Consider the following 13,515-nt stretch of genomic DNA (forward strand, 5'->3'; position numbering starts at 1 on the left):
TTTTTTCAGGTTTGAATGATGTGAATTTTCATTGTGACACCAGTGAATTGGCTAAGAGCCACCCTATCACTTAGTTACTGAGTTTGAATAAAAGTTTCGAACCATTTGAAGTTATTTATTCCAATGTTTGGTGTCCAGCCAAGGTTCCCTCTATTTCTAGAGCTCGTTACTTTGTGACATTTATTGATGAATGCATTAGAATGACTTGGGTATCTCTGCTTATAAAAAAGAGTGATGTGTGTCTAGCATTTCAGAAATTCCACACAATGATAAATACTCAATACCAAAAACAGATTCATGTTTTACAATCTGACAATGGTACTGAGTTTGTCAATGCTTCTCTTGCGAATTTTTTGACCAATCATGGAATTCGTCATCAGAACTCTTGCACCTATACTCCCCAACAAAATGGATTGGCAGAAAGGAAGAATAAACAACTTTTGGAAGTAGTGCGTGTCTCTCTCTTTGGCATGAACATGCCTCAATTTTATTGGGGCAAAACTGTCAAATCTATTTTCTACCTCATCAATTGAACACCTAGAGTACTAGATTTTCATACTCCTCAACACAAGCTGCAATCCTTGATTTCAATTCCCCATCTTTCGAACCTCGAACCCCGGATTTTTGGGTGTACCGCATATGTTCATATCCCAAAAATCTTGCGAAATAAACTTGATTCATGTGCCAATCGATGTGTATTTGTTGGTTACTCTGAATTTCAAAAAGGATATCGGTGTTATGATCCACACACCCAAAAGCTCCATGTGACTCTAGATGTCTCTTTCCATGAATCAGTACCTTATTATTCAGGGGGAGTCTCTTGGAAATCTCTTCAAGAGGAGAGTTCAAGTGAAGAGAATTTAACAAGAAAATAGCCGAGGTGCTGAGTTTATTGAGTTAGAAGCGGTGAATGAATTTTTCAAGTGTCATGATGTGCAACCAAACTGTGATTCAGTAAATTCTCCTGAAGAACCCTCAAAGTTGTCCTCGTCTACACCAACAACTGAAGAATCAACCCAAAATGTTCCTCCTCAAGTAAATACGAATCCTGTGTGTTATTAGTCTAATGAAATATGTCTTCCTACAGAAAATATACCCCCTAGATATCCACAAAGATTGAATAGGGGAGTTCCAAAAAAACAGTATGAACTTGATCTTGAAACTAAGACCAAATACTCAATCAACAACTATGTGTCCTCCCACAGGCTGACTAAATCGTATGCATTTACTGTTGATCAATTATCCAAGGTTTCTATTTCTAGTAATGTGCAGGATGCATTAGCTGATCCAAAATGGAAAAAGGCGATGAACGAAGAGATGGAGGCTCTACAAAAGAATGCCACTTGGGAACTTGTTCCCCAACCTAAAGGAGTAAAGACAATTGGATGTCGATGGGTGTTCACATTGAAAATCAAATCGGATGGAAGTATTGACAGATATAAAGTTTGGCTTGTTGCATAGGGATAGATGCAAATGTATGGGATAGACTATCAGGATACTTTTGCACCAGTAGCTAAGATCAATACAATTTGCATTCTTATATCTATAGCAGCAAATCGAGACTGACCTCTGCAAGAATTTGACTTTAAAAATGTCTTCCTCAATGGAGACTTAGAAGAAGACGTATACATGGAGCTACCACCTGGAGTTAAAAGTGGTTCTTCGTGTCAAGGTGAAGTCTGTAAATTGAAGAAGTCATTGTACGGGCTGAAACAGTCACCTAGAGCATGGTTTGGGAGATTCTCAGCTACAATGAAGGAGTTTGGCTATAAGCAAAGTAACTCAGATCATACTTTGTTTATAAAACACAAAGAAGGAAAAGTAATAACTTTAATTGTATATGTTGATGACATGTGAAATGCAAGCTTTACAGGAGTATTTAGCCACTAAATTCGAAATGAAGAATCTCAAACAACTCAAATATTTTTTGGGAATTGAGGTTGCAAGATTGAAACATGGAGTCTTCCTTTCACAATGAAAATATGTGTTGGATCTTCTAGTTGAAACCGAAATGTTTGAATGTAAACCAATAGAGACGCCCATGGAAATGAATCATCAACTTGGAATTCTTCCATATCAAATCCCAACAAACAAAAGGCATTATCAGTGATTAGTTGGAAGATTAATCTACCTATCACACACAAGGCCCGATGTAGCATATGCAGTGAGCGTTGTGAGTCAGTTCATGCATGCACCAAGTGAAGAACATATGGAAGCAGTCTATCGGATCTTGAGATACTTAAAGAGTACTCCAGGAAAAAGTTTGTTATTCTCAAAAAATGGTATCTCTAATATTGAAGGATATACAAATTCTGATTAGGCAGGTGATTAGACAACCAGAAAATCCACATCGGGTTACTTTACTTTTGTGGAAGGGAATCTTGTCACTTGAAAAAACAAAAAAACATAAGGTAGTATTAAGATCAAGTGCTGAAGCTGAATTTCGAGGCATGACTCATGATTTATGCTAGTTGTTATAGATAAGGAATATATTGAGGGACTTAGGGTTTAAATACGCCAAATCTATGAATCTCTATTGTGATACCAAGGCAACCATCACAATTGCACAAAATCCGGTTCAACATGATCGCACTAAACATGTTGAAGTTGATTGTCATTTCATCAAGGAGAACCTCGATGCAAAGATTATACAATTCCCTTTTATTCAATTTGATAGTCAATTGGCTGATATGCTCAAGAAGGTAGTATCAGGGAAGACATTTCATGGTATAATTGACAAGTTGGGCATGACAGATATCTATGCACCAACTTGAGGGGGAGTGTGTGCAGACTGTAATGGAATGTATGTAAATTAGATTGGCATAATTGTAAGAAACTAATTGTTTCTATTAATCCGTGATTCTGTACCTTGATTTTACGATCTAAACTGGACCTAAAATAAGCATATAATGTATTATAAATAGCCTCCTAAATAGAGAAGAATACATCGAAAAAAATTCTTTGAAATCCTTCGGTTTTACAGGTTCTCCTCATTTGAACCCAAGATATCTGGCCAGAGTGCCCACAAGAAGGAGACAATGCTGGTTAGTAGTCCCATGGCAATCTCTTGCAAATCGCAGTAAGTGGGGTGAGCGTAACTGCCGAAGGAGACGTAGAGAACGGTGCCATGATGCTTGGAGCCAAGCCACTGAGAACAGTCCGACTCGGACCAGAGGCTCATGGGAACGGAAGAGTATGGTCTCCCAGGTGGCGAGACGGGTCCGATCATGTAGAAGGGTTTCTTGGAATGGAGGGCGGAGATTACTACTGTTTCTAATTCAGTGATGTTGTTGCATTAGACGTAATCGGCAAATTCCGCTTCGTGGAACGCTTTGAAGATGATCTGGTGGCAGATAGTGGAGATGTCTGTGTCTTGGAGGAATGACATGAGATCCGATGGCTCGATGGGTGCGACACCTGGTATGTAGTCTATCAGGTCCTGACGATTATCTGAAAGTAGAGCAACAAAATGATTTCAAATTTCGGATTGAATCAGGGATCCAATTGCTCATTCTGGAATTAAATTCATCCGGCAACACTGCAACTAGCACTGCGTACCAATAGATCCGAAATGACTATTCATCCGGAGAAGATCCAAGTGATAGGAGAACGAAAAGACGAGTGCAGGCTCCGTCCAGAATGAGACATAAAGCAGTCCATATTTCCTGGCAATCGTCGCTGGCCATACGAAGAATGTGTCGGCAATCAAGAGACGGGCGGACCTTTGAGAGTCATCCTGCGCACGAGATGTTCGACGTGTGCGGATGTGACATGAAGTAGAGTTGCCATGAACTGTCATGGTGGAGCGATCGGTCAAACTCGATCGGCAGGCCGTCGCTGATGAGCTCATACTGGATGTCGAGTCCCATCTTCCGAGCTCCAGCAAAGATATCATTGGCAGAGTTTGGCCGGGCCTTGGAGATTTGGTGGGCGATGGCCTCTGTGTTGACGAAGGTGACTGTTAGGCCCTTGGCTGCAAGCTTGAGAGGGAGGTGAACTGTCGGGATTAAGTGGCCTTGGAGACGGTAACAAATAAGGAGGCAATGAGGTTTCGCCGTTGTCTAAGCTAGAAGCAGCAGTAAGACAATCGATCACTATCACTATCTCTGGTAAGACAAGTCGCATCACAAGAAAATTCATGGAGGCAGGGTCATCTAGGAAAACCCATAATTGCTTTTTGTGGCTTTTCAGGATAAGGAAGATGAGATTATTAGATTACGTATTGAAGAGGTTCGTCAAAATTACCGGAAGATTGTCCTCTTCTGCATCAGCTTGTCGTTTCTTTTCTGTCGTTTCTTTTCTGCTTGTTCAGAGTCTTGCAACTTAAGTGTTGTGGACTCAATAGCACACCGAGTCACACAACGAAGAAGACAACAACAACTCACTCAATAGGATTTAATTCTTATAATTCTTTGAGTATGATTTATTTCTTATATTGTTTTAAGTAGGATTTATTTCTTATATTGTTTTAAGTAGGATTTATTTCTAATTACTTTATATGTAAGGGCATTATGGGGAATTATTGTAACCCTAACCCTAAAACTCCCTATTTAAGGGATAGGTATGAATGAAATAGGTAAGCTTTGAGATTTTAGAATAACCTAGTCTAAATAGGTTGAGATCACCTCTTGATCTCGAGTTTAGGGTTTACTCCAAAAATCCAACTTATCCTTCACCCTCCACTGCCATCCATCTTCACCCAAATTCATCCACCATCATCCCTACTAAGAAAAGGAGCTTCCTGCCCCTTTTCCAAGCCCAACGAGAGGGTTCTCCCTCTTCATCAACGTCAGCCACCATCAAGGGAATCCTATTGGTTTTTTTTTTCCTTTTGGAACTCCCAAAGAGATTTACTAATATAAAAAAATCTTTTATGTATTTTTTTTTTCTTTCTAGTACTTGTTGTCATTTCTTGTGAAATAGGAGCCTCTAATTATGCAGTTATATCTTTATCTTCTCTTCCTCTTTGGTTTTTATAGCCTTTCAACCATACATGCTCTTTATTTATTTTCTTCACTAAATATCATAGTTTATTTACAGTTCTTATGTTTGCTTACTATCCTACTCAAAATCGTACCATTATACTAGCTTTTCTTAATTTCAAAATTTGGATGGAAAATATCTAGATCCTGAAAGATTTAAATGCTTTACATTTTGAAATGTTACTGAGCTCCATCTCTCTATTATACACTCTCGAATCTTTTTGAAGTTGTTATTGAACTCCGTCTCTCAGATAGCTTCTAACTTAATTATTTTTTGTTCGACTGGTGTTTCTATATTTTTCTCCTTTCATCTATTGCTGGATATTTTTTTATGAAGGCTTTTTACTGTTTTGCTAGTTCTTGGTTTTCTCCGGCTATTGATTCTTTAGTTATGATGGACTTGTACATGAAAATGATGCTTAGAAGAGTAAAGGGAGGCTAAACAGTCCAAAGAGGAATGCTACAACCTGCTTCTTTTGGAGGCACTTGTTCTCGTTATATCCTTCTTGGTTTTTTTAGTTTTGAGTTATCTTTTTACCATGTTAGGATTTTAGATGAAAATAGACAATTTATGAGGGTGAAACTAGCACTGGAGGGTTACTGGTTCTTATAGCTTTGTTGTAAATGGATGGTGCTTCCTGAAAATCCATTCTTCAGGCCTTTTTATTTATCCTTTTCATATTGACTCTATTTTTCATCTTACAGAGTTCAACTCAAGAAATAATTGCAGGATTGACTGCCATTAACGTGGAGCTCCAAACTCAGGTATCTTATTCTCTATGTGTTGTTGACTTTATTGACTTCTGTTAAGACAATTATTGCTATATAATTGTTAGCTTACTTGTGAATTGGTTTCTGTAAAATAACAATTAGGTCAATTTTATTTTGGCTACCATTGATAGTTTGTTTTCTCTGAATAAAACTCATAACCAAACAACCAACTTGTGCTGACCCTTTCCAGTGTTCACTTTTTGTGTATTTTATACCAGGGAAATATTTTTTTTTCTTTTATATGTATTTTAATAATTTTCACTAGTTAATTCATTTGTTTTTTGTTTCTTGGTTTGTGTTATTTTGGTCATGCATTTGGAGTTAATCCATATACATCCTTGTTTAGTTTGCAAATACTTTAATATGTTTAGGTTCTTCCTTTGTAAAGATGGATAGCGGTCAAGAAACAAACTTATGTGAAGAATTTCAAAGGATGAAGGCAATTTGGATTGTGGAGGGGACATTGTGTGGAATTCAACAGTATATTGAGATAAAAAAAACCTAGAGTAGGTATGTTTTTTTACTCAATTAAGGAAGTAAAAATATTTTATTGCAATTATTCTAGGAATGGAGGATTCATTGTATGTAAAGGTTCTATAAATTATCGTCAAGATACCAAAGAGATGAATGGTAGAATGTTTATATGTTCAAAAGAAGGATATGCAAGAACAAGTCTTAATTTTGATGAGACCCTCAAACAAAGAAGGTGGGGAACCATAAGAGATGGATGTGAGGTATTAATTAGGTTCATTAAAGATTCAGGTGGGAAGTGGAAAAAGGTAAAAAAAATTAAAAGCCACAATCATGTCCTATCAACTCCTCATAAAAGGTAATTTTTGCCCTTCAATAGGCAAATTACACCTGTGCATAAAAACTTATTTCAAACACTCAAGAATGCTAATGTTTCTACATCAAAATTTATTTCTTTTTTAGAGATATTGTCTGGAGGATATGACAAGGTTGGGTATACTGATAGAGCTGTTATAAATTATGAGAGGGACATGTGACAAGAATTAAGAGACTATGATGCTCAAATGTTGTTGGATCATTTCAAGGTTCTACAAGAAGAAAATCTTCAGTTTTCTATTCGTATGAAATGGATAAGGAGAAGAGGTTAACTCACTGTTTTAAGGTAGATAGAAAGGTTAGGGGTGCATATCACCATTTTGGTGAAGCAGTGGCGTTCAGACTAAATCCATTACCCTATTATTGCTCATCATTTTTCCCCACTGTGTTCACTCTTCCCTCTTCTTTCTTCCTACCATTCTTTACCCAAGATGTAATCTATGGAGTCCTGAAAATCAATATAGTATCAAAGTAGTGATTGATTTTTAGGACTCATAGCCATGATTTTTTTAAATTCCAAATTTGTTATTTCTTGGTAGATGATCAATTTTTGTTGATGGTTATGTTTCTAGGTTGGAACCCATGTCAGTATGACAAGGTAGGGACTCAATTATCATGTCTCCAAGTTTGCATATCTTCATCAATTTGATCATGATGTTAATCACTTGCTTTGAAGAAGAAGAACAACAACTAGATTGTTCTTGCGATGATCCTGATATTGGCTTCGAAGAGCCATGCTTTGTCAAACAAGAAAAACAAACCCACGTGATCTTCTCAGGTTGTGAATCACCCTTTTGGTAAGTAATATGAAGTAGTTCTTATGATCACACATCTAGCTATACTCCAAAATGTATCTCCCTCTCAGTTCTATTAAAAACTTGAAAGATATGTTTGTGCTCTTCCTCTGGGTTTGAATTTTTTTATTACGTTCTAGAGCTGCTGAATTCGTATTCAAAGAGTTTGGCAGTGCAACTCCTTCCTTTTCGATAGTGATCACTGTTTGCTCTAACTTGCTATCGGTTTCAGCATCTTTCTATTTTCTTTGGATAAGACTTTGTTCAGTATCAATCTTGATTTAGAAGTAGCAAGAGGATTTTTTTTTTAAATCTCGGTGATCTAGCCCATGATTTCTTTGGCGCCAGTAGTTATGATTATCTTTCTATCTACCGCTTCATCGTGGTTCCATGTTGTTGATTGATATCTCTAGATGTTGTTGATTGATTTATTTAGACGTTGCTGATTAATTTGCTAGCATATCGTGATTCTTGTAAAGCCACCTCCAAGAAAGCGAAGATTACTGGCCCGTAACTTGGTCTATCTAGTGGGCATGTTCTACTTCGTCCAACCTGTGTATCTACTCTCATCCAGCTTGACCGTCGGATGCAATCCAAGTTGATCTCGTGAGTTATTTGGTTGTACTGATCAACCCGAATCAAGGACCCAACAAGTGGTATTGGCCTAGCTGTAATGTTGGATTCTGTTGTAATCTTCTTTAAATTTGATAGTCTATTATCAAGCTGAATATGGTATCTAACGAAGAATCATGCACTGGACAGTCGTCTTCATTCCAGCAACTGTAATCTCATTCCAGAAATCCAGAATTTACCTTTAGCATTTATCTTATTTCTAGAAGAGTTCAGGTTCCTTATCTTCCAGCTGGCGGCTTACTATCCATCACTGAGTTATTTTCCATCAATTAGTGTTGGAAAACACCTCTAGTGGCATTAATGTAATAACGTTACTCACGTCAAGGAGGAGGCACAAATTGTAATTAAATACTCTTCTCATAAGGATGGCACAAGGTTCTAATTAAAGAAGATGTTTTATGAGTACTTATGTCTTTGCCTTTTGATAGCTTGTAGCCCTAAGGGCATTGTAGTCATTGTAACTTTCCTTCATAAACTATAAATAGAGGCATAAGGCAAGGGGTAAATATTTAAATCTCATGTCTTCTCTCAAATTCATCCCCATTCTTTCTTTTTTCTCCCAAGCTCTCTCGAGTTCTATTTCTCTATAGTTAGCTCTCTCTTTCTCTCTTTTCTTCTTGTTGAATTTATGGAAAAGAGAAATACTTCATTGACTTATTTATAATCAGAGTACATGAACCTCTATTTATAATAGAGAAAGGTAGTAGAATCCAATTATAATTTAACTACCTTTGTCCCAATTACACTCAAACTCTAACACTTAAAGATAAGTCCTAGCATAATTAAATAACCCAAAAAATAGAAGATTAACATGACTAAAACACCTTTAAATTGAAACTCTTCTGTGGGTCCATATCTTATGGTCTTGGGCCCATCTTCCAATATTCTTAGATATGTGGGTCTTCCTTTGTCGTATGGGCTTGAACCCATCTTCTGTGGATCCTTATCTTATGGGCTTGGGCCCATCTTCCAACACTCTTAGATATATGAGCCTACTTTTGTCGTGTGGGCTTGGGCCCATCTTCAAACAATCCCCCTCAAGCTGGGGGTGAGAGAACATCATGAACTCCCAGCTTGCTGCAAATGATGTGTAGGATCTTCTTGTATAAATTGACAGCCCTCCATATCTTCCAACACTCCCCCTCACGTTGGTGGCTCTTCTATGAGGCCCAAATGGCGTAAGATAAGTGAGAGTAAAATCACTCCAAGTTGTATGACATTGCTCCATATTGCAGTAGGAAACACTCCTATCTTCTATAGGTAGTGGGTCTATACATGTTGGAATATTTGTTTGTATCGACCGGGCCAATCCTTGTATATGATCCGTGGGGTTGCTTTCCTAAAAGGTTCGAGCCTTTTAGCCCACTGGTTTCAACATGGTATCGTAGCAGGTTGGTCCTGAGTTCGAATCCCGCTCCCATCGAATTTATCCTGGGTTTTTCCAGGAATTTGTCCCAGGTTTTTTCGGTGAATTTGTCCACGGGTTTTTCCCGTGCGGGGGAGTGTTGGAATATTTGCTTGTATCGACTAGGCCAGTCCTTGTATAAGATCCGTGGGGTTTCTTTCCTAAAAGGTTCGAGCCTTTTAGCCCACTGGTTTCAACAATACATAATGCTCAGCAGTGTAATAAAACTCCTCCATCACCGTGTCCCTCTATAGGACAATGACTATCAAGTGGTAGGAGTAATAAATGCTAATTAAGGGGAGTATAACATAGATGTAGTAATAAGCTCTTCCATCATGGTGATGTAACATAGATGTAGTAATATGCTCGTTCATCACAGTGTCCCAACCCGGGCACTGACTCTCACAAGTAGAAATTAATGGGTAGCAGATGTTATAAGCTCTTCCGGCTTGGTGTCTTAACCGTAGCAACACTCATAAGGTTACAATAAGGGTTGGCCCAAAGATATTTGTGAGAGTCAAATAAATGATGGTATGAGAAAAGATACTAAGGCCACCTATTCAGTAATAATGTCTCATCCAAAGAGACATAATAGCTATAGCAGAAATGGGTTTAGTCCCATATAACATGGCCATCTTCCAACACATATAACATGAACCAAAATAATAAACCTTGTAAAAGGACCCATGAAATAATTTGATATAAAAATTTCTTCTTAGATGCACAAGTTTCATTTGTGATCCCCTTTTCTTGAATATTTTGGTCACATAAAACTAATCCACAACATATGGAACAAAATACTTCTTTCTTGTACTTCTCCCCCTTAAGTTTGGACGTAATGGCAGTGATCCCAACATGCACCAAATATCATAGATGTAGCAATAAGCCCAAATAACATAGATGTAGTAATAAACCCTTGAACCATGAAGAAGTGAGATATTTTCTTGATATAGAAACTCAAAAAGTGTCGCAAAACAATTGGCTTAAATTCGGATTTTTCAATGCAACAAGATACTAGCATGACTTTTGATTCTTCAAATGCGAATATATCTTTCAATATAGATCAGATTGACATGAAATATTTTCCTTCTAAAACTAGACTTACATACCTTTTATTCAATTATAATTTTTTTCATAAAATATAACTATTTTGGGATAAATAATCTGATAGATGTCGGTCTTTGTAATCTTGCCGAACCAAGTACTCTTTCTCCTTTTGCCAGCATGACCATTGACTCTTCCAAGATCAATATCTCCTTATAAAGACCTCAGATTGAGAATTGGTTGAATAGGTAAGAAAATAGACTTACATATATTTATTTTGATATATAATTATCCATATAAAGTCTCATTATTGATAATATAAAATACCTTAGAAGTTGAAACTTTCTACTGCTGTTCGTACCTCTTTTGGAATCTGACCTTTGCTATTTTAAATATTGATTTTTCTTTGTAGATAACTCCGATCGGAAAAAATTAGTTTTCCATTAGAAATTAGACTCGAATAAATTTCCATCAATATATAATTTACAATATGAAAAGTTCAGTATAGAGGTGAAAACATAAAACAACTAACGGGTGTAGGGACTACAAAAAAAGATAAATACAAAAGCTTAACTCCTTGAAATAATAGATCAGAAAATGATCTCATTATCTTTGTGGGTTGACCACGAAAACTCACAGAACGTGCTCTGATACCATGTTAAATTTATGGAAAAGAGAAATACTTCATTGACTTATTTATAATCAAAGTACATGAACCTCTATTTATAATAAAGGAAGGTAGTAGAGTCCTATTACAATTAGAACAACCTTTGTCCCAATTACACCCAAACTCTAACACTTAAAGATAAGTCCTAGCATAATTAAATAACCCAAAATAAATAGAAGATTAACATGACTAAAATACCTTTAAACTGAAACTCTTATGTGGATCCATATCTTATGGGCTTGGACCCATCTTCCAACACTCTTAGATATGTGGGCCTTCATTGTTCGTGTGGGCTTGGGCCCATCTTCTAACACTTCTTTCTTCCTCTCCTCTCTTACCACCTTGGTCGAAGACCATGTTATAGGATCTTAAATCCAACAATTAGCATTACATTCTATCTTAGCTATCTATGTCTTCCTTCTAGCGAGTCAACGTTAATTCAGAGAGTCCAGGGTGCCCGTCTCCTGCTGGTAAGTTTTTGGTTTCCCCTGAAGTCTGAAACGAATTCAAAAGGATCATGCTCTGTGACAACGACTCACTCTGCCCGGATTAAAGCTTTTCTTCCTTCCAAGAAAGTAACCATCATTAGCTCGCTGTAGAGCCGCAACTAAGATGGATTGGTGCCTAAGTATAAGGTTCTAACTATCTGATTATTTGACAAAGAATCATGTGCTGGCTCATCTTCATTCTAGCAACAACATTCCAACATTTTTTTGTGTGACTTTGCATAAGGGCTTGGCGATACTTGGTTGTCAAAATAATCTCATATGGTTGATTATCATATGGGTGGTATCTGATTTGCTTTCCATTTTATAAGGAGCCAACTCATGATTGATCTCGTGAGCTTAATCTGGTGATCCAGATCTCAGACCAACTTGGTATTATTGCTGGCTTACTTGGCCAAATCGTGCTTACTGTTCTCATCCAGCTTGGCTCTATCAGCCTGCTCGGGTTATCTCTTATTAGGTTAACTCTGAATCATGAGCCCATTATTCTGAATCTCAATTTCTGGTAGAGCCAGATTGGTCTCCTGACTCAGCTTCACTCGGAATCTTGACTCGATGTGACTCTTTTTTTTTACTTGGCTTAACTCATGATCCTAACTCGGATTGAAACAATTAGGGGGTACCAGGATCTTAGAAACCCATGGGAAAAAACCATATGGAGGAGGAGGTGATCCTTTGATAGGATAAAAAGGAAAGGGCTGATTCTTCGAGTAAGCGAATGGTGGTGGAGGTGACGATAGCGCTCCGTCGCGAGGAGACTGGTACGCTTCAAAAGCTGCACCTGTTCCCTCTTTTGAATAGCTCTTCCCAGGTACACACTTTCTACAGGCAGGATATTCGGACTTAAGGGCCTTGTATGTCAAGCTCTCCTGATTTCTAGGGGTACCGTGGCTGGGCTGCTCGCCGGCGGGCGTCAGTCGCAGGTGATTATTGGCATGAGGCGACTCGCGGTTAGAGCGCCTCTTAGCTTCATCACTCTCATCGGCACAAACGACATCCACCGTTATCAGAAGCAAAATGAGAATAAAGAGTCGTGGAAGGGGAAGAGGAAAAGCCATTTATGCTTTCTATCACTCCTAGTCTCTACTGCAGCTTGAATCATCTGCTTTCCCTTTTGCATTTTATTGACATGTGTTGACGTGAGAACGAAAAATTAAGGAATGAACAAACAAAGATTTATGGTGGTTCGGCTGAGCCTACATCCACCGGAGCGACATAGATAAAATTTTCACTAATGATAATCAGGGTTACATAATCCTTATATAATATTAAACCCTATATTATTTGAACCGTATGCTCAACAATCTCCACCTTGGTGAATATTCACCCCTTAAGAAAGAAAGCATAACTTAGAACTCCACCTGGAACAATAGGTTGGGGATCGTCTCTCATCTAGCAAGTGGAGACATTTATCAAGTCCAAGCAGTGCTTGAACTTATCTGTAGTAAAAGGATTTGTCAACGTGTCTACTGCATTATCAAAAGTGTGAACTTTTTAAAGTAGTAGTTCACTTGATGAAACCAATTCCCTGATCCTGTGAAACCTAACATCTATGTGCTTGGTCCTCGCATGGTACACATGGTTCTTTGTCAAATAAATGGCACTCTGTCTGTCACAATGCAACTGAACTCCACCTTGTTGGACACACAACTCCTTGACCAACCCTGTAAGCCACAAAGCCTCCTTGGCAGCCTCAGCTACTGCCATATACTCGAATTTTGTAGTAGATAGTGCAACTATAGATTGTACCAAGGACTTCCAACAAATAGGTCCTCCCACAAGAGTATATACATAACTTGTGGTAGACCTTCTGTCATCCAAGTCTCCTGCATAGCTTGCATCCACATATCCCATAGTCTGTAGTACC

General features: G+C 37.9%; 1 pseudogene; it reads right to left on the reverse strand.

The window, feature by feature from the left end:
- Positions 1-2,977: 2,977 nt before the first annotated feature.
- On the reverse strand, positions 2,978-12,706 carry LOC137943542 (UDP-glycosyltransferase 86A2-like; annotated as a pseudogene).
- Positions 12,707-13,515: the final 809 nt, after the last annotated feature.

Source organism: Aristolochia californica, unplaced genomic scaffold (genome assembly GCF_029961685.1).
Source record: "Aristolochia californica isolate CCGP_79_NKW_82.1479 unplaced genomic scaffold, dmAriCali1.0.hap1 SCAF_11, whole genome shotgun sequence".
In the NCBI taxonomy this organism is placed as follows: domain Eukaryota; kingdom Viridiplantae; phylum Streptophyta; class Magnoliopsida; order Piperales; family Aristolochiaceae; genus Aristolochia; species Aristolochia californica.